Source organism: Rhinoderma darwinii, unplaced genomic scaffold (assembly GCF_050947455.1).
Source record: "Rhinoderma darwinii isolate aRhiDar2 unplaced genomic scaffold, aRhiDar2.hap1 Scaffold_3346, whole genome shotgun sequence".
Classification (NCBI taxonomy): domain Eukaryota; kingdom Metazoa; phylum Chordata; class Amphibia; order Anura; family Rhinodermatidae; genus Rhinoderma; species Rhinoderma darwinii.
The window spans coordinates 40,782-59,408 of NW_027463409.1; the positions used below are offsets into that span (position 1 = coordinate 40,782).

The following is an 18,627-nucleotide window of genomic DNA, read 5'->3' on the forward strand; positions in this document are numbered from 1 at the left end:
AGCCAGCTTTCTGACATCATAATGGGGCCTCAGAGATAAAAGCCTGGGCCCAGGCAGTGTTGGTCAGTGCTGCTCAGCAGGCAGCACTGGACTGGACTGGATTACAGCTGATACAAGGTGTGAAGGAACAAGGGGTGGCTGTGGGCATGCACTTGCTGCCGCTGCCAGTGTTTATCTGCATGGCAGCAGGGCATTTGGGCGTTGCCAGGAAGGCGTTTTTATGTAGATTCCTCCTCTTTCAGCACTGCATTGTGGTGCAAGCAAAAGAAGCAAATCCTGTCTGGCTTCCTCTCCGGCCTTTATTCACCTCCCGTGTAGCTGTGAGTGTGTGAGCCTGCAGGGCCCCATGGAATTGCCTAGAAGTAGGCTGAATCGCTGCAAGGGCTGAACAGCAGTATCGGGCAGGCTCGGGCAACGCGCGGCCCGTTCGGGTTATCGCTTCTCGGCCTTTTGGCTAAGATCAAGTGTAGTATCTGTTCTTATCAGTTTAATATCTGATACGTCCCCTATCTGGGGACCATATATTAAATGGATTTTTAGAACAGGGAGATGGAAATAGAGCTTGCTCTGTCCACTCCACGCATTGACCTGGTATTGCAGTATTTCCAGGACCGGTGCACCCTTTCCTTATGTGTTGACTAAAAGCAGATTCCAAAAGTGTTTTTTGTCTTTGCTATTGTTTCTGTCTTTCTGAAGGGATCTCCCCTTTTAATCCCATTATTTCAACACCTGTTGGACAATGCATGAGTGATAATGAGCTCATTGATTAAATGCAATTAATGAATAGATTGCCACCTCTTGTTGTGTGTCGTCTGTGTTTCTGTGTTTCCGGCATTTCACATTGGAACACCTCATTCACCTTCCTTGTCTTCTCTCCGCCCTCCCTTTTAGGTAAGTTAAAGAGCTGCACCTGAGCCAGCCACTGATTGATTGATTGATTGATTGATTGATTGATGCAGCACAACAGTCAAATAGTGGAGTGGAGTAGGGGAACAGCAAACAGCCAATAAAGCAGCCCGCCCGCTCGCCTGCCCGCCACAATGGACCTACCTGTGTACACTAGATGGATGTGATGGAATGTACTGTCGTCCCTACATTTCAAGAAGAAGTAAGAATTGCAGTTGCAACAAAGCCTTGCTTGCCTACAAAGAGAGCAGCAATTTGGATTTGTTACTATGTTACCTAGAAGAATAACAAACTGTGCAAGGATGGAGGTTGTAGGAGCAAGGAGAAGTTGTCTGTAAAGTTGGTGGATGCCTATTTTCCATTTTGCAGTCCCTTGTCTCCCTCTTGTGGCCTCCTGGAGGCAACTAGCTGTGCAAAAAAAAGACAGCCTGGCGGCCGGCTGTTGCAGTGTTGCCCTCTCAGGCAACACTGAGTGACTGACTGAGCCTCACCGTCTTATATAAAGTTCAGACGGAACTTTGCACGTGTCATAGTGGAGCCCTCAGGATTCCAGAGCCAGCTTTCTGACATCATAATGGGGCCTCAGAGATAAAAGCCTGGGCCCAGGCAGTGTTGGTCAGTGCTGCTCAGCAGGCAGCACTGGACTGGACTGGATTACAGCTGATACAAGGTGTGAAGGAACAAGGGGTGGCTGTGGGCATGCACTTGCTGCCGCTGCCAGTGTTTATCTGCATGGCAGCAGGGCATTTGGGCGTTGCCAGGAAGGCGTTTTTATGTAGATTCCTCCTCTTTCAGCACTGCATTGTGGTGCAAGCAAAAGAAGCAAATCCTGTCTGGCTTCCTCTCCGGCCTTTATTCACCTCCCGTGTAGCTGTGAGTGTGTGAGCCTGCAGGGCCCCATGGAATTGCCTAGAAGTAGGCTGAATCGCTGCAAGGGCTGAACAGCAGTATCGGGCAGGCTCGGGCAACGCGCGGCCCGTTCGGGTTATCGCTTCTCGGCCTTTTGGCTAAGATCAAGTGTAGTATCTGTTCTTATCAGTTTAATATCTGATACGTCCCCTATCTGGGGACCATATATTAAATGGATTTTTAGAACAGGGAGATGGAAATAGAGCTTGCTCTGTCCACTCCACGCATTGACCTGGTATTGCAGTATTTCCAGGACCGGTGCACCCTTTCCTTATGTGTTGACTAAAAGCAGATTCCAAAAGTGTTTTTTGTCTTTGCTATTGTTTCTGTCTTTCTGAAGGGATCTCCCCTTTTAATCCCATTATTTCAACACCTGTTGGACAATGCATGAGTGATAATGAGCTCATTGATTAAATGCAATTAATGAATAGATTGCCACCTCTTGTTGTGTGTCGTCTGTGTTTCTGTGTTTCCGGCATTTCACATTGGAACACCTCATTCACCTTCCTTGTCTTCTCTCCGCCCTCCCTTTTAGGTAAGTTAAAGAGCTGCACCTGAGCCAGCCACTGATTGATTGATTGATTGATTGATTGATTGATTGATTGATTGATTGATTGATGCAGCACAACAGTCAAATAGTGGAGTGGAGTAGGGGAACAGCAAACAGCCAATAAAGCAGCCCGCCCGCTCGCCTGCCCGCCACAATGGACCTACCTGTGTACACTAGATGGATGTGATGGAATGTACTGTCGTCCCTACATTTCAAGAAGAAGTAAGAATTGCAGTTGCAACAAAGCCTTGCTTGCCTACAAAGAGAGCAGCAATTTGGATTTGTTACTATGTTACCTAGAAGAATAACAAACTGTGCAAGGATGGAGGTTGTAGGAGCAAGGAGAAGTTGTCTGTAAAGTTGGTGGATGCCTATTTTCCATTTTGCAGTCCCTTGTCTCCCTCTTGTGGCCTCCTGGAGGCAACTAGCTGTGCAAAAAAAAGACAGCCTGGCGGCCGGCTGTTGCAGTGTTGCCCTCTCAGGCAACACTGAGTGACTGACTGAGCCTCACCGTCTTATATAAAGTTCAGACGGAACTTTGCACGTGTCATAGTGGAGCCCTCAGGATTCCAGAGCCAGCTTTCTGACATCATAATGGGGCCTCAGAGATAAAAGCCTGGGCCCAGGCAGTGTTGGTCAGTGCTGCTCAGCAGGCAGCACTGGACTGGACTGGATTACAGCTGATACAAGGTGTGAAGGAACAAGGGGTGGCTGTGGGCATGCACTTGCTGCCGCTGCCAGTGTTTATCTGCATGGCAGCAGGGCATTTGGGCGTTGCCAGGAAGGCGTTTTTATGTAGATTCCTCCTCTTTCAGCACTGCATTGTGGTGCAAGCAAAAGAAGCAAATCCTGTCTGGCTTCCTCTCCGGCCTTTATTCACCTCCCGTGTAGCTGTGAGTGTGTGAGCCTGCAGGGCCCCATGGAATTGCCTAGAAGTAGGCTGAATCGCTGCAAGGGCTGAACAGCAGTATCGGGCAGGCTCGGGCAACGCGCGGCCCGTTCGGGTTATCGCTTCTCGGCCTTTTGGCTAAGATCAAGTGTAGTATCTGTTCTTATCAGTTTAATATCTGATACGTCCCCTATCTGGGGACCATATATTAAATGGATTTTTAGAACAGGGAGATGGAAATAGAGCTTGCTCTGTCCACTCCACGCATTGACCTGGTATTGCAGTATTTCCAGGACCGGTGCACCCTTTCCTTATGTGTTGACTAAAAGCAGATTCCAAAAGTGTTTTTTGTCTTTGCTATTGTTTCTGTCTTTCTGAAGGGATCTCCCCTTTTAATCCCATTATTTCAACACCTGTTGGACAATGCATGAGTGATAATGAGCTCATTGATTAAATGCAATTAATGAATAGATTGCCACCTCTTGTTGTGTGTCGTCTGTGTTTCTGTGTTTCCGGCATTTCACATTGGAACACCTCATTCACCTTCCTTGTCTTCTCTCCGCCCTCCCTTTTAGGTAAGTTAAAGAGCTGCACCTGAGCCAGCCACTGATTGATTGATTGATTGATTGATTGATTGATTGATTGATTGATTGATTGATTGATTGATGCAGCACAACAGTCAAATAGTGGAGTGGAGTAGGGGAACAGCAAACAGCCAATAAAGCAGCCCGCCCGCTCGCCTGCCCGCCACAATGGACCTACCTGTGTACACTAGATGGATGTGATGGAATGTACTGTCGTCCCTACATTTCAAGAAGAAGTAAGAATTGCAGTTGCAACAAAGCCTTGCTTGCCTACAAAGAGAGCAGCAATTTGGATTTGTTACTATGTTACCTAGAAGAATAACAAACTGTGCAAGGATGGAGGTTGTAGGAGCAAGGAGAAGTTGTCTGTAAAGTTGGTGGATGCCTATTTTCCATTTTGCAGTCCCTTGTCTCCCTCTTGTGGCCTCCTGGAGGCAACTAGCTGTGCAAAAAAAAGACAGCCTGGCGGCCGGCTGTTGCAGTGTTGCCCTCTCAGGCAACACTGAGTGACTGACTGAGCCTCACCGTCTTATATAAAGTTCAGACGGAACTTTGCACGTGTCATAGTGGAGCCCTCAGGATTCCAGAGCCAGCTTTCTGACATCATAATGGGGCCTCAGAGATAAAAGCCTGGGCCCAGGCAGTGTTGGTCAGTGCTGCTCAGCAGGCAGCACTGGACTGGACTGGATTACAGCTGATACAAGGTGTGAAGGAACAAGGGGTGGCTGTGGGCATGCACTTGCTGCCGCTGCCAGTGTTTATCTGCATGGCAGCAGGGCATTTGGGCGTTGCCAGGAAGGCGTTTTTATGTAGATTCCTCCTCTTTCAGCACTGCATTGTGGTGCAAGCAAAAGAAGCAAATCCTGTCTGGCTTCCTCTCCGGCCTTTATTCACCTCCCGTGTAGCTGTGAGTGTGTGAGCCTGCAGGGCCCCATGGAATTGCCTAGAAGTAGGCTGAATCGCTGCAAGGGCTGAACAGCAGTATCGGGCAGGCTCGGGCAACGCGCGGCCCGTTCGGGTTATCGCTTCTCGGCCTTTTGGCTAAGATCAAGTGTAGTATCTGTTCTTATCAGTTTAATATCTGATACGTCCCCTATCTGGGGACCATATATTAAATGGATTTTTAGAACAGGGAGATGGAAATAGAGCTTGCTCTGTCCACTCCACGCATTGACCTGGTATTGCAGTATTTCCAGGACCGGTGCACCCTTTCCTTATGTGTTGACTAAAAGCAGATTCCAAAAGTGTTTTTTGTCTTTGCTATTGTTTCTGTCTTTCTGAAGGGATCTCCCCTTTTAATCCCATTATTTCAACACCTGTTGGACAATGCATGAGTGATAATGAGCTCATTGATTAAATGCAATTAATGAATAGATTGCCACCTCTTGTTGTGTGTCGTCTGTGTTTCTGTGTTTCCGGCATTTCACATTGGAACACCTCATTCACCTTCCTTGTCTTCTCTCCGCCCTCCCTTTTAGGTAAGTTAAAGAGCTGCACCTGAGCCAGCCACTGATTGATTGATTGATTGATTGATTGATTGATGCAGCACAACAGTCAAATAGTGGAGTGGAGTAGGGGAACAGCAAACAGCCAATAAAGCAGCCCGCCCGCTCGCCTGCCCGCCACAATGGACCTACCTGTGTACACTAGATGGATGTGATGGAATGTACTGTCGTCCCTACATTTCAAGAAGAAGTAAGAATTGCAGTTGCAACAAAGCCTTGCTTGCCTACAAAGAGAGCAGCAATTTGGATTTGTTACTATGTTACCTAGAAGAATAACAAACTGTGCAAGGATGGAGGTTGTAGGAGCAAGGAGAAGTTGTCTGTAAAGTTGGTGGATGCCTATTTTCCATTTTGCAGTCCCTTGTCTCCCTCTTGTGGCCTCCTGGAGGCAACTAGCTGTGCAAAAAAAAGACAGCCTGGCGGCCGGCTGTTGCAGTGTTGCCCTCTCAGGCAACACTGAGTGACTGACTGAGCCTCACCGTCTTATATAAAGTTCAGACGGAACTTTGCACGTGTCATAGTGGAGCCCTCAGGATTCCAGAGCCAGCTTTCTGACATCATAATGGGGCCTCAGAGATAAAAGCCTGGGCCCAGGCAGTGTTGGTCAGTGCTGCTCAGCAGGCAGCACTGGACTGGACTGGATTACAGCTGATACAAGGTGTGAAGGAACAAGGGGTGGCTGTGGGCATGCACTTGCTGCCGCTGCCAGTGTTTATCTGCATGGCAGCAGGGCATTTGGGCGTTGCCAGGAAGGCGTTTTTATGTAGATTCCTCCTCTTTCAGCACTGCATTGTGGTGCAAGCAAAAGAAGCAAATCCTGTCTGGCTTCCTCTCCGGCCTTTATTCACCTCCCGTGTAGCTGTGAGTGTGTGAGCCTGCAGGGCCCCATGGAATTGCCTAGAAGTAGGCTGAATCGCTGCAAGGGCTGAACAGCAGTATCGGGCAGGCTCCGGCAACGCGCGGCCCGTTCGGGTTATCGCTTCTCGGCCTTTTGGCTAAGATCAAGTGTAGTATCTGTTCTTATCAGTTTAATATCTGATACGTCCCCTATCTGGGGACCATATATTAAATGGATTTTTAGAACAGGGAGATGGAAATAGAGCTTGCTCTGTCCACTCCACGCATTGACCTGGTATTGCAGTATTTCCAGGACCGGTGCACCCTTTCCTTATGTGTTGACTAAAAGCAGATTCCAAAAGTGTTTTTTGTCTTTGCTATTGTTTCTGTCTTTCTGAAGGGATCTCCCCTTTTAATCCCATTATTTCAACACCTGTTGGACAATGCATGAGTGATAATGAGCTCATTGATTAAATGCAATTAATGAATAGATTGCCACCTCTTGTTGTGTGTCGTCTGTGTTTCTGTGTTTCCGGCATTTCACATTGGAACACCTCATTCACCTTCCTTGTCTTCTCTCCGCCCTCCCTTTTAGGTAAGTTAAAGAGCTGCACCTGAGCCAGCCACTGATTGATTGATTGATTGATTGATTGATTGATTGATTGATTGATGCAGCACAACAGTCAAATAGTGGAGTGGAGTAGGGGAACAGCAAACAGCCAATAAAGCAGCCCGCCCGCTCGCCTGCCCGCCACAATGGACCTACCTGTGTACACTAGATGGATGTGATGGAATGTACTGTCGTCCCTACATTTCAAGAAGAAGTAAGAATTGCAGTTGCAACAAAGCCTTGCTTGCCTACAAAGAGAGCAGCAATTTGGATTTGTTACTATGTTACCTAGAAGAATAACAAACTGTGCAAGGATGGAGGTTGTAGGAGCAAGGAGAAGTTGTCTGTAAAGTTGGTGGATGCCTATTTTCCATTTTGCAGTCCCTTGTCTCCCTCTTGTGGCCTCCTGGAGGCAACTAGCTGTGCAAAAAAAAGACAGCCTGGCGGCCGGCTGTTGCAGTGTTGCCCTCTCAGGCAACACTGAGTGACTGACTGAGCCTCACCGTCTTATATAAAGTTCAGACGGAACTTTGCACGTGTCATAGTGGAGCCCTCAGGATTCCAGAGCCAGCTTTCTGACATCATAATGGGGCCTCAGAGATAAAAGCCTGGGCCCAGGCAGTGTTGGTCAGTGCTGCTCAGCAGGCAGCACTGGACTGGACTGGATTACAGCTGATACAAGGTGTGAAGGAACAAGGGGTGGCTGTGGGCATGCACTTGCTGCCGCTGCCAGTGTTTATCTGCATGGCAGCAGGGCATTTGGGCGTTGCCAGGAAGGCGTTTTTATGTAGATTCCTCCTCTTTCAGCACTGCATTGTGGTGCAAGCAAAAGAAGCAAATCCTGTCTGGCTTCCTCTCCGGCCTTTATTCACCTCCCGTGTAGCTGTGAGTGTGTGAGCCTGCAGGGCCCCATGGAATTGCCTAGAAGTAGGCTGAATCGCTGCAAGGGCTGAACAGCAGTATCGGTCAGGCTCGGGCAACGCGCGGCCCGTTCGGGTTATCGCTTCTCGGCCTTTTGGCTAAGATCAAGTGTAGTATCTGTTCTTATCAGTTTAATATCTGATACGTCCCCTATCTGGGGACCATATATTAAATGGATTTTTAGAACAGGGAGATGGAAATAGAGCTTGCTCTGTCCACTCCACGCATTGACCTGGTATTGCAGTATTTCCAGGACCGGTGCACCCTTTCCTTATGTGTTGACTAAAAGCAGATTCCAAAAGTGTTTTTTGTCTTTGCTATTGTTTCTGTCTTTCTGAAGGGATCTCCCCTTTTAATCCCATTATTTCAACACCTGTTGGACAATGCATGAGTGATAATGAGCTCATTGATTAAATGCAATTAATGAATAGATTGCCACCTCTTGTTGTGTGTCGTCTGTGTTTCTGTGTTTCCGGCATTTCACATTGGAACACCTCATTCACCTTCCTTGTCTTCTCTCCGCCCTCCCTTTTAGGTAAGTTAAAGAGCTGCACCTGAGCCAGCCACTGATTGATTGATTGATTGATTGATTGATTGATTGATTGATTGATTGATTGATTGATTGATGCAGCACAACAGTCAAATAGTGGAGTGGAGTAGGGGAACAGCAAACAGCCAATAAAGCAGCCCGCCCGCTCGCCTGCCCGCCACAATGGACCTACCTGTGTACACTAGATGGATGTGATGGAATGTACTGTCGTCCCTACATTTCAAGAAGAAGTAAGAATTGCAGTTGCAACAAAGCCTTGCTTGCCTACAAAGAGAGCAGCAATTTGGATTTGTTACTATGTTACCTAGAAGAATAACAAACTGTGCAAGGATGGAGGTTGTAGGAGCAAGGAGAAGTTGTCTGTAAAGTTGGTGGATGCCTATTTTCCATTTTGCAGTCCCTTGTCTCCCTCTTGTGGCCTCCTGGAGGCAACTAGCTGTGCAAAAAAAAGACAGCCTGGCGGCCGGCTGTTGCAGTGTTGCCCTCTCAGGCAACACTGAGTGACTGACTGAGCCTCACCGTCTTATATAAAGTTCAGACGGAACTTTGCACGTGTCATAGTGGAGCCCTCAGGATTCCAGAGCCAGCTTTCTGACATCATAATGGGGCCTCAGAGATAAAAGCCTGGGCCCAGGCAGTGTTGGCCAGTGCTGCTCAGCAGGCAGCACTGGACTGGACTGGATTACAGCTGATACAAGGTGTGAAGGAACAAGGGGTGGCTGTGGGCATGCACTTGCTGCCGCTGCCAGTGTTTATCTGCATGGCAGCAGGGCATTTGGGCGTTGCCAGGAAGGCGTTTTTATGTAGATTCCTCCTCTTTCAGCACTGCATTGTGGTGCAAGCAAAAGAAGCAAATCCTGTCTGGCTTCCTCTCCGGCCTTTATTCACCTCCCGTGTAGCTGTGAGTGTGTGAGCCTGCAGGGCCCCATGGAATTGCCTAGAAGTAGGCTGAATCGCTGCAAGGGCTGAACAGCAGTATCGGGCAGGCTCGGGCAACGCGCGGCCCGTTCGGGTTATCGCTTCTCGGCCTTTTGGCTAAGATCAAGTGTAGTATCTGTTCTTATCAGTTTAATATCTGATACGTCCCCTATCTGGGGACCATATATTAAATGGATTTTTAGAACAGGGAGATGGAAATAGAGCTTGCTCTGTCCACTCCACGCATTGACCTGGTATTGCAGTATTTCCAGGACCGGTGCACCCTTTCCTTATGTGTTGACTAAAAGCAGATTCCAAAAGTGTTTTTTGTCTTTGCTATTGTTTCTGTCTTTCTGAAGGGATCTCCCCTTTTAATCCCATTATTTCAACACCTGTTGGACAATGCATGAGTGATAATGAGCTCATTGATTAAATGCAATTAATGAATAGATTGCCACCTCTTGTTGTGTGTCGTCTGTGTTTCTGTGTTTCCGGCATTTCACATTGGAACACCTCATTCACCTTCCTTGTCTTCTCTCCGCCCTCCCTTTTAGGTAAGTTAAAGAGCTGCACCTGAGCCAGCCACTGATTGATTGATTGATTGATTGATTGATTGATTGATTGATTGATTGATGCAGCACAACAGTCAAATAGTGGAGTGGAGTAGGGGAACAGCAAACAGCCAATAAAGCAGCCCGCCCGCTCGCCTGCCCGCCACAATGGACCTACCTGTGTACACTAGATGGATGTGATGGAATGTACTGTCGTCCCTACATTTCAAGAAGAAGTAAGAATTGCAGTTGCAACAAAGCCTTGCTTGCCTACAAAGAGAGCAGCAATTTGGATTTGTTACTATGTTACCTAGAAGAATAACAAACTGTGCAAGGATGGAGGTTGTAGGAGCAAGGAGAAGTTGTCTGTAAAGTTGGTGGATGCCTATTTTCCATTTTGCAGTCCCTTGTCTCCCTCTTGTGGCCTCCTGGAGGCAACTAGCTGTGCAAAAAAAAGACAGCCTGGCGGCCGGCTGTTGCAGTGTTGCCCTCTCAGGCAACACTGAGTGACTGACTGAGCCTCACCGTCTTATATAAAGTTCAGACGGAACTTTGCACGTGTCATAGTGGAGCCCTCAGGATTCCAGAGCCAGCTTTCTGACATCATAATGGGGCCTCAGAGATAAAAGCCTGGGCCCAGGCAGTGTTGGTCAGTGCTGCTCAGCAGGCAGCACTGGACTGGACTGGATTACAGCTGATACAAGGTGTGAAGGAACAAGGGGTGGCTGTGGGCATGCACTTGCTGCCGCTGCCAGTGTTTATCTGCATGGCAGCAGGGCATTTGGGCGTTGCCAGGAAGGCGTTTTTATGTAGATTCCTCCTCTTTCAGCACTGCATTGTGGTGCAAGCAAAAGAAGCAAATCCTGTCTGGCTTCCTCTCCGGCCTTTATTCACCTCCCGTGTAGCTGTGAGTGTGTGAGCCTGCAGGGCCCCATGGAATTGCCTAGAAGTAGGCTGAATCGCTGCAAGGGCTGAACAGCAGTATCGGGCAGGCTCGGGCAACGCGCGGCCCGTTCGGGTTATCGCTTCTCGGCCTTTTGGCTAAGATCAAGTGTAGTATCTGTTCTTATCAGTTTAATATCTGATACGTCCCCTATCTGGGGACCATATATTAAATGGATTTTTAGAACAGGGAGATGGAAATAGAGCTTGCTCTGTCCACTCCACGCATTGACCTGGTATTGCAGTATTTCCAGGACCGGTGCACCCTTTCCTTATGTGTTGACTAAAAGCAGATTCCAAAAGTGTTTTTTGTCTTTGCTATTGTTTCTGTCTTTCTGAAGGGATCTCCCCTTTTAATCCCATTATTTCAACACCTGTTGGACAATGCATGAGTGATAATGAGCTCATTGATTAAATGCAATTAATGAATAGATTGCCACCTCTTGTTGTGTGTCGTCTGTGTTTCTGTGTTTCCGGCATTTCACATTGGAACACCTCATTCACCTTCCTTGTCTTCTCTCCGCCCTCCCTTTTAGGTAAGTTAAAGAGCTGCACCTGAGCCAGCCACTGATTGATTGATTGATTGATTGATTGATTGATTGATTGATTGATTGATTGATTGATGCAGCACAACAGTCAAATAGTGGAGTGGAGTAGGGGAACAGCAAACAGCCAATAAAGCAGCCCGCCCGCTCGCCTGCCCGCCACAATGGACCTACCTGTGTACACTAGATGGATGTGATGGAATGTACTGTCGTCCCTACATTTCAAGAAGAAGTAAGAATTGCAGTTGCAACAAAGCCTTGCTTGCCTACAAAGAGAGCAGCAATTTGGATTTGTTACTATGTTACCTAGAAGAATAACAAACTGTGCAAGGATGGAGGTTGTAGGAGCAAGGAGAAGTTGTCTGTAAAGTTGGTGGATGCCTATTTTCCATTTTGCAGTCCCTTGTCTCCCTCTTGTGGCCTCCTGGAGGCAACTAGCTGTGCAAAAAAAAGACAGCCTGGCGGCCGGCTGTTGCAGTGTTGCCCTCTCAGGCAACACTGAGTGACTGACTGAGCCTCACCGTCTTATATAAAGTTCAGACGGAACTTTGCACGTGTCATAGTGGAGCCCTCAGGATTCCAGAGCCAGCTTTCTGACATCATAATGGGGCCTCAGAGATAAAAGCCTGGGCCCAGGCAGTGTTGGTCAGTGCTGCTCAGCAGGCAGCACTGGACTGGACTGGATTACAGCTGATACAAGGTGTGAAGGAACAAGGGGTGGCTGTGGGCATGCACTTGCTGCCGCTGCCAGTGTTTATCTGCATGGCAGCAGGGCATTTGGGCGTTGCCAGGAAGGCGTTTTTATGTAGATTCCTCCTCTTTCAGCACTGCATTGTGGTGCAAGCAAAAGAAGCAAATCCTGTCTGGCTTCCTCTCCGGCCTTTATTCACCTCCCGTGTAGCTGTGAGTGTGTGAGCCTGCAGGGCCCCATGGAATTGCCTAGAAGTAGGCTGAATCGCTGCAAGGGCTGAACAGCAGTATCGGGCAGGCTCGGGCAACGCGCGGCCCGTTCGGGTTATCGCTTCTCGGCCTTTTGGCTAAGATCAAGTGTAGTATCTGTTCTTATCAGTTTAATATCTGATACGTCCCCTATCTGGGGACCATATATTAAATGGATTTTTAGAACAGGGAGATGGAAATAGAGCTTGCTCTGTCCACTCCACGCATTGACCTGGTATTGCAGTATTTCCAGGACCGGTGCACCCTTTCCTTATGTGTTGACTAAAAGCAGATTCCAAAAGTGTTTTTTGTCTTTGCTATTGTTTCTGTCTTTCTGAAGGGATCTCCCCTTTTAATCCCATTATTTCAACACCTGTTGGACAATGCATGAGTGATAATGAGCTCATTGATTAAATGCAATTAATGAATAGATTGCCACCTCTTGTTGTGTGTCGTCTGTGTTTCTGTGTTTCCGGCATTTCACATTGGAACACCTCATTCACCTTCCTTGTCTTCTCTCCGCCCTCCCTTTTAGGTAAGTTAAAGAGCTGCACCTGAGCCAGCCACTGATTGATTGATTGATTGATTGATTGATTGATTGATTGATTGATTGATTGATGCAGCACAACAGTCAAATAGTGGAGTGGAGTAGGGGAACAGCAAACAGCCAATAAAGCAGCCCGCCCGCTCGCCTGCCCGCCACAATGGACCTACCTGTGTACACTAGATGGATGTGATGGAATGTACTGTCGTCCCTACATTTCAAGAAGAAGTAAGAATTGCAATTGCAACAAAGCCTTGCTTGCCTACAAAGAGAGCAGCAATTTGGATTTGTTACTATGTTACCTAGAAGAATAACAAACTGTGCAAGGATGGAGGTTGTAGGAGCAAGGAGAAGTTGTCTGTAAAGTTGGTGGATGCCTATTTTCCATTTTGCAGTCCCTTGTCTCCCTCTTGTGGCCTCCTGGAGGCAACTAGCTGTGCAAAAAAAAGACAGCCTGGCGGCCGGCTGTTGCAGTGTTGCCCTCTCAGGCAACACTGAGTGACTGACTGAGCCTCACCGTCTTATATAAAGTTCAGACGGAACTTTGCACGTGTCATAGTGGAGCCCTCAGGATTCCAGAGCCAGCTTTCTGACATCATAATGGGGCCTCAGAGATAAAAGCCTGGGCCCAGGCAGTGTTGGTCAGTGCTGCTCAGCAGGCAGCACTGGACTGGACTGGATTACAGCTGATACAAGGTGTGAAGGAACAAGGGGTGGCTGTGGGCATGCACTTGCTGCCGCTGCCAGTGTTTATCTGCATGGCAGCAGGGCATTTGGGCGTTGCCAGGAAGGCATTTTTATGTAGATTCCTCCTCTTTCAGCACTGCATTGTGGTGCAAGCAAAAGAAGCAAATCCTGTCTGGCTTCCTCTCCGGCCTTTATTCACCTCCCGTGTAGCTGTGAGTGTGTGAGCCTGCAGGGCCCCATGGAATTGCCTAGAAGTAGGCTGAATCGCTGCAAGGGCTGAACAGCAGTATCGGGCAGGCTCGGGCAACGCGCGGCCCGTTCGGGTTATCGCTTCTCGGCCTTTTGGCTAAGATCAAGTGTAGTATCTGTTCTTATCAGTTTAATATCTGATACGTCCCCTATCTGGGGACCATATATTAAATGGATTTTTAGAACAGGGAGATGGAAATAGAGCTTGCTCTGTCCACTCCACGCATTGACCTGGTATTGCAGTATTTCCAGGACCGGTGCACCCTTTCCTTATGTGTTGACTAAAAGCAGATTCCAAAAGTGTTTTTTGTCTTTGCTATTGTTTCTGTCTTTCTGAAGGGATCTCCCCTTTTAATCCCATTATTTCAACACCTGTTGGACAATGCATGAGTGATAATGAGCTCATTGATTAAATGCAATTAATGAATAGATTGCCACCTCTTGTTGTGTGTCGTCTGTGTTTCTGTGTTTCCGGCATTTCACATTGGAACACCTCATTCACCTTCCTTGTCTTCTCTCCGCCCTCCCTTTTAGGTAAGTTAAAGAGCTGCACCTGAGCCAGCCACTGATTGATTGATTGATTGATTGATTGATTGATTGATTGATTGATTGATTGATTGATGCAGCACAACAGTCAAATAGTGGAGTGGAGTAGGGGAACAGCAAACAGCCAATAAAGCAGCCCGCCCGCTCGCCTGCCCGCCACAATGGACCTACCTGTGTACACTAGATGGATGTGATGGAATGTACTGTCGTCCCTACATTTCAAGAAGAAGTAAGAATTGCAGTTGCAACAAAGCCTTGCTTGCCTACAAAGAGAGCAGCAATTTGGATTTGTTACTATGTTACCTAGAAGAATAACAAACTGTGCAAGGATGGAGGTTGTAGGAGCAAGGAGAAGTTGTCTGTAAAGTTGGTGGATGCCTATTTTCCATTTTGCAGTCCCTTGTCTCCCTCTTGTGGCCTCCTGGAGGCAACTAGCTGTGCAAAAAAAAGACAGCCTGGCGGCCGGCTGTTGCAGTGTTGCCCTCTCAGGCAACACTGAGTGACTGACTGAGCCTCACCGTCTTATATAAAGTTCAGACGGAACTTTGCACGTGTCATAGTGGAGCCCTCAGGATTCCAGAGCCAGCTTTCTGACATCATAATGGGGCCTCAGAGATAAAAGCCTGGGCCCAGGCAGTGTTGGTCAGTGCTGCTCAGCAGGCAGCACTGGACTGGACTGGATTACAGCTGATACAAGGTGTGAAGGAACAAGGGGTGGCTGTGGGCATGCACTTGCTGCCGCTGCCAGTGTTTATCTGCATGGCAGCAGGGCATTTGGGCGTTGCCAGGAAGGCGTTTTTATGTAGATTCCTCCTCTTTCAGCACTGCATTGTGGTGCAAGCAAAAGAAGCAAATCCTGTCTGGCTTCCTCTCCGGCCTTTATTCACCTCCCGTGTAGCTGTGAGTGTGTGAGCCTGCAGGGCCCCATGGAATTGCCTAGAAGTAGGCTGAATCGCTGCAAGGGCTGAACAGCAGTATCGGGCAGGCTCGGGCAACGCGCGGCCCGTTCGGGTTATCGCTTCTCGGCCTTTTGGCTAAGATCAAGTGTAGTATCTGTTCTTATCAGTTTAATATCTGATACGTCCCCTATCTGGGGACCATATATTAAATGGATTTTTAGAACAGGGAGATGGAAATAGAGCTTGCTCTGTCCACTCCACGCATTGACCTGGTATTGCAGTATTTCCAGGACCGGTGCACCCTTTCCTTATGTGTTGACTAAAAGCAGATTCCAAAAGTGTTTTTTGTCTTTGCTATTGTTTCTGTCTTTCTGAAGGGATCTCCCCTTTTAATCCCATTATTTCAACACCTGTTGGACAATGCATGAGTGATAATGAGCTCATTGATTAAATGCAATTAATGAATAGATTGCCACCTCTTGTTGTGTGTCGTCTGTGTTTCTGTGTTTCCGGCATTTCACATTGGAACACCTCATTCACCTTCCTTGTCTTCTCTCCGCCCTCCCTTTTAGGTAAGTTAAAGAGCTGCACCTGAGCCAGCCACTGATTGATTGATTGATTGATTGATTGATTGATTGATTGATTGATTGATTGATTGATGCAGCACAACAGTCAAATAGTGGAGTGGAGTAGGGGAACAGCAAACAGCCAATAAAGCAGCCCGCCCGCTCGCCTGCCCGCCACAATGGACCTACCTGTGTACACTAGATGGATGTGATGGAATGTACTGTCGTCCCTACATTTCAAGAAGAAGTAAGAATTGCAGTTGCAACAAAGCCTTGCTTGCCTACAAAGAGAGCAGCAATTTGGATTTGTTACTATGTTACCTAGAAGAATAACAAACTGTGCAAGGATGGAGGTTGTAGGAGCAAGGAGAAGTTGTCTGTAAAGTTGGTGGATGCCTATTTTCCATTTTGCAGTCCCTTGTCTCCCTCTTGTGGCCTCCTGGAGGCAACTAGCTGTGCAAAAAAAAGACAGCCTGGCGGCCGGCTGTTGCAGTGTTGCCCTCTCAGGCAACACTGAGTGACTGACTGAGCCTCACCGTCTTATATAAAGTTCAAACGGAACTTTGCACGTGTCATAGTGGAGCCCTCAGGATTCCAGAGCCAGCTTTCTGACATCATAATGGGGCCTCAGAGATAAAAGCCTGGGCCCAGGCAGTGTTGGTCAGTGCTGCTCAGCAGGCAGCACTGGACTGGACTGGATTACAGCTGATACAAGGTGTGAAGGAACAAGGGGTGGCTGTGGGCATGCACTTGCTGCCGCTGCCAGTGTTTATCTGCATGGCAGCAGGGCATTTGGGCGTTGCCAGGAAGGCGTTTTTATGTAGATTCCTCCTCTTTCAGCACTGCATTGTGGTGCAAGCAAAAGAAGCAAATCCTGTCTGGCTTCCTCTCCGGCCTTTATTCACCTCCCGTGTAGCTGTGAGTGTGTGAGCCTGCAGGGCCCCATGGAATTGCCTAGAAGTAGGCTGAATCGCTGCAAGGGCTGAACAGCAGTATCGGGCAGGCTCGGGCAACGCGCGGCCCGTTCGGGTTATCGCTTCTCGGCCTTTTGGCTAAGATCAAGTGTAGTATCTGTTCTTATCAGTTTAATATCTGATACGTCCCCTATCTGGGGACCATATATTAAATGGATTTTTAGAACAGGGAGATGGAAATAGAGCTTGCTCTGTCCACTCCACGCATTGACCTGGTATTGCAGTATTTCCAGGACCGGTGCACCCTTTCCTTATGTGTTGACTAAAAGCAGATTCCAAAAGTGTTTTTTGTCTTTGCTATTGTTTCTGTCTTTCTGAAGGGATCTCCCCTTTTAATCCCATTATTTCAACACCTGTTGGACAATGCATGAGTGATAATGAGCTCACTGATTAAATGCAATTAATGAATAGATTGCCACCTCTTGTTGTGTGTCGTCTGTGTTTCTGTGTTTCCGGCATTTCACATTGGAACACCTCATTCACCTTCCTTGTCTTCTCTCCGCCCTCCCTTTTAGGTAAGTTAAAGAGCTGCACCTGAGCCAGCCACTGATTGATTGATTGATTGATTGATTGATTGATTGATTGATTGATTGATTGATTGATTGATTGATTGATTGATTGATGCAGCACAACAGTCAAATAGTGGAGTGGAGTAGGGGAACAGCAAACAGCCAATAAAGCAGCCCGCCCCCTCGCCTGCCCGCCACAATGGACCTACCTGTGTACACTAGATGGATGTGATGGAATGTACTGTCGTCCCTACATTTCAAGAAGAAGTAAGAATTGCAGTTGCAACAAAGCCTTGCTTGCCTACAAAGAGAGCAGCAATTTGGATTTGTTACTATGTTACCTAGAAGAATAACAAACTGTGCAAGGATGGAGGTTGTAGGAGCAAGGAGAAGTTGTCTGTAAAGTTGGTGGATGCCTATTTTCCATTTTGCAGTCCCTTGTCTCCCTCTTGTGGCCTCCTGGAGGCAACTAGCTGTGCAAAAAAAAGACAGCCTGGCGGCCGGCTGTTGCAGTGTTGCCCTCTCAGGCAACACTGAGTGACTGACTGAGCCTCACCGTCTTATATAAAGTTCAGACGGAACTTTGCACGTGTCATAGTGGAGCCCTCAGGATTCCAGAGCCAGCTTTCTGACATCATAATGGGGCCTCAGAGATAAAAGCCTGGGCCCAGGCAGTGTTGGTCAGTGCTGCTCAGCAGGCAGCACTGGACTGGACTGGATTACAGCTGATACAAGGTGTGAAGGAACAAGGGGTGGCTGTGGGCATGCACTTGCTGCCGCTGCCAGTGTTTATCTGCATGGCAGCAGGGCATTTGGGCGTTGCCAGGAAGGCGTTTTTATGTAGATTCCTCCTCTTTCAGCACTGCATTGTGGTGCAAGCAAAAGAAGCAAATCCTGTCTGGCTTCCTCTCCGGCCTTTATTCACCTCCCGTGTAGCTGTGAGTGTGTGAGCCTGCAGGGCCCCATGGAATTGCCTAGAAGTAGGCTGAATCGCTGCAAGGGCTGAACAGCAGTATCGGGCAGGCTCGGGCAACGCGCGGCCCGTTCGGGTTATCGCTTCTCGGCCTTTTGGCTAAGATCAAGTGTAGTATCTGTTCTTATCAGTTTAATATCTGATACGTCCCCTATCTGGGGACCATATATTAAATGGATTTTTAGAACAGGGAGATGGAAATAGAGCTTGCTCTGTCCACTCCACGCATTGACCTGGTATTGCAGTATTTCCAGGACCGGTGCACCCTTTCCTTATGTGTTGACTAAAAGCAGATTCCAAATGTGTTTTTTGTCTTTGCTATTGTTTCTGTCTTTCTGAAGGGATCTCCCCTTTTAATCCCATTATTTCAACACCTGTTGGACAATGCATGAGTGATAATGAGCTCATTGATTAAATGCAATTAATGAATAGATTGCCACCTCTTGTTGTGTGTCGTCTGTGTTTCTGTGTTTCCGGCATTTCACATTGGAACACCTCATTCACCTTCCTTGTCTTCTCTCCGC

At 47.8% G+C, this 18,627-nt stretch overlaps 13 non-coding genes across 13 annotated transcripts; all 13 read left to right on the forward strand.

The window, feature by feature from the left end:
• The first annotated feature begins 434 nt into the window (after positions 1-434).
• On the forward strand, positions 435-625 carry LOC142704551 (U2 spliceosomal RNA). Its single transcript, XR_012867991.1, has one exon. It is a non-coding gene; the product is annotated as a U2 spliceosomal RNA (small nuclear RNA).
• Positions 626-1,893: 1,268 nt separating this feature from the next.
• LOC142704552 (U2 spliceosomal RNA) lies at positions 1,894-2,084 on the forward strand. The gene has a single exon (XR_012867992.1). It is a non-coding gene; the product is annotated as a U2 spliceosomal RNA (small nuclear RNA).
• A 1,288-nt stretch (positions 2,085-3,372) lies between these two features.
• LOC142704553 (U2 spliceosomal RNA) lies at positions 3,373-3,563 on the forward strand. Its single transcript, XR_012867993.1, has one exon. It is a non-coding gene; the product is annotated as a U2 spliceosomal RNA (small nuclear RNA).
• Positions 3,564-4,859: 1,296 nt separating this feature from the next.
• On the forward strand, positions 4,860-5,050 carry LOC142704554 (U2 spliceosomal RNA). Its single transcript, XR_012867994.1, has one exon. It is a non-coding gene; the product is annotated as a U2 spliceosomal RNA (small nuclear RNA).
• Positions 5,051-6,318: 1,268 nt separating this feature from the next.
• LOC142704556 (U2 spliceosomal RNA) lies at positions 6,319-6,509 on the forward strand. Its single transcript, XR_012867995.1, has one exon. It is a non-coding gene; the product is annotated as a U2 spliceosomal RNA (small nuclear RNA).
• A 1,280-nt stretch (positions 6,510-7,789) lies between these two features.
• Positions 7,790-7,980, forward strand: LOC142704557 (U2 spliceosomal RNA). The gene has a single exon (XR_012867996.1). It is a non-coding gene; the product is annotated as a U2 spliceosomal RNA (small nuclear RNA).
• Positions 7,981-9,276: 1,296 nt separating this feature from the next.
• On the forward strand, positions 9,277-9,467 carry LOC142704558 (U2 spliceosomal RNA). Its single transcript, XR_012867997.1, has one exon. It is a non-coding gene; the product is annotated as a U2 spliceosomal RNA (small nuclear RNA).
• Positions 9,468-10,751: 1,284 nt separating this feature from the next.
• Positions 10,752-10,942, forward strand: LOC142704559 (U2 spliceosomal RNA). The gene has a single exon (XR_012867998.1). It is a non-coding gene; the product is annotated as a U2 spliceosomal RNA (small nuclear RNA).
• Positions 10,943-12,234: 1,292 nt separating this feature from the next.
• Positions 12,235-12,425, forward strand: LOC142704560 (U2 spliceosomal RNA). Its single transcript, XR_012867999.1, has one exon. It is a non-coding gene; the product is annotated as a U2 spliceosomal RNA (small nuclear RNA).
• A 1,288-nt stretch (positions 12,426-13,713) lies between these two features.
• On the forward strand, positions 13,714-13,904 carry LOC142704561 (U2 spliceosomal RNA). The gene has a single exon (XR_012868000.1). It is a non-coding gene; the product is annotated as a U2 spliceosomal RNA (small nuclear RNA).
• A 1,292-nt stretch (positions 13,905-15,196) lies between these two features.
• Positions 15,197-15,387, forward strand: LOC142704563 (U2 spliceosomal RNA). The gene has a single exon (XR_012868002.1). It is a non-coding gene; the product is annotated as a U2 spliceosomal RNA (small nuclear RNA).
• A 1,292-nt stretch (positions 15,388-16,679) lies between these two features.
• On the forward strand, positions 16,680-16,870 carry LOC142704564 (U2 spliceosomal RNA). The gene has a single exon (XR_012868003.1). It is a non-coding gene; the product is annotated as a U2 spliceosomal RNA (small nuclear RNA).
• Positions 16,871-18,182: 1,312 nt separating this feature from the next.
• LOC142704565 (U2 spliceosomal RNA) lies at positions 18,183-18,373 on the forward strand. The gene has a single exon (XR_012868004.1). It is a non-coding gene; the product is annotated as a U2 spliceosomal RNA (small nuclear RNA).
• Positions 18,374-18,627: the final 254 nt, after the last annotated feature.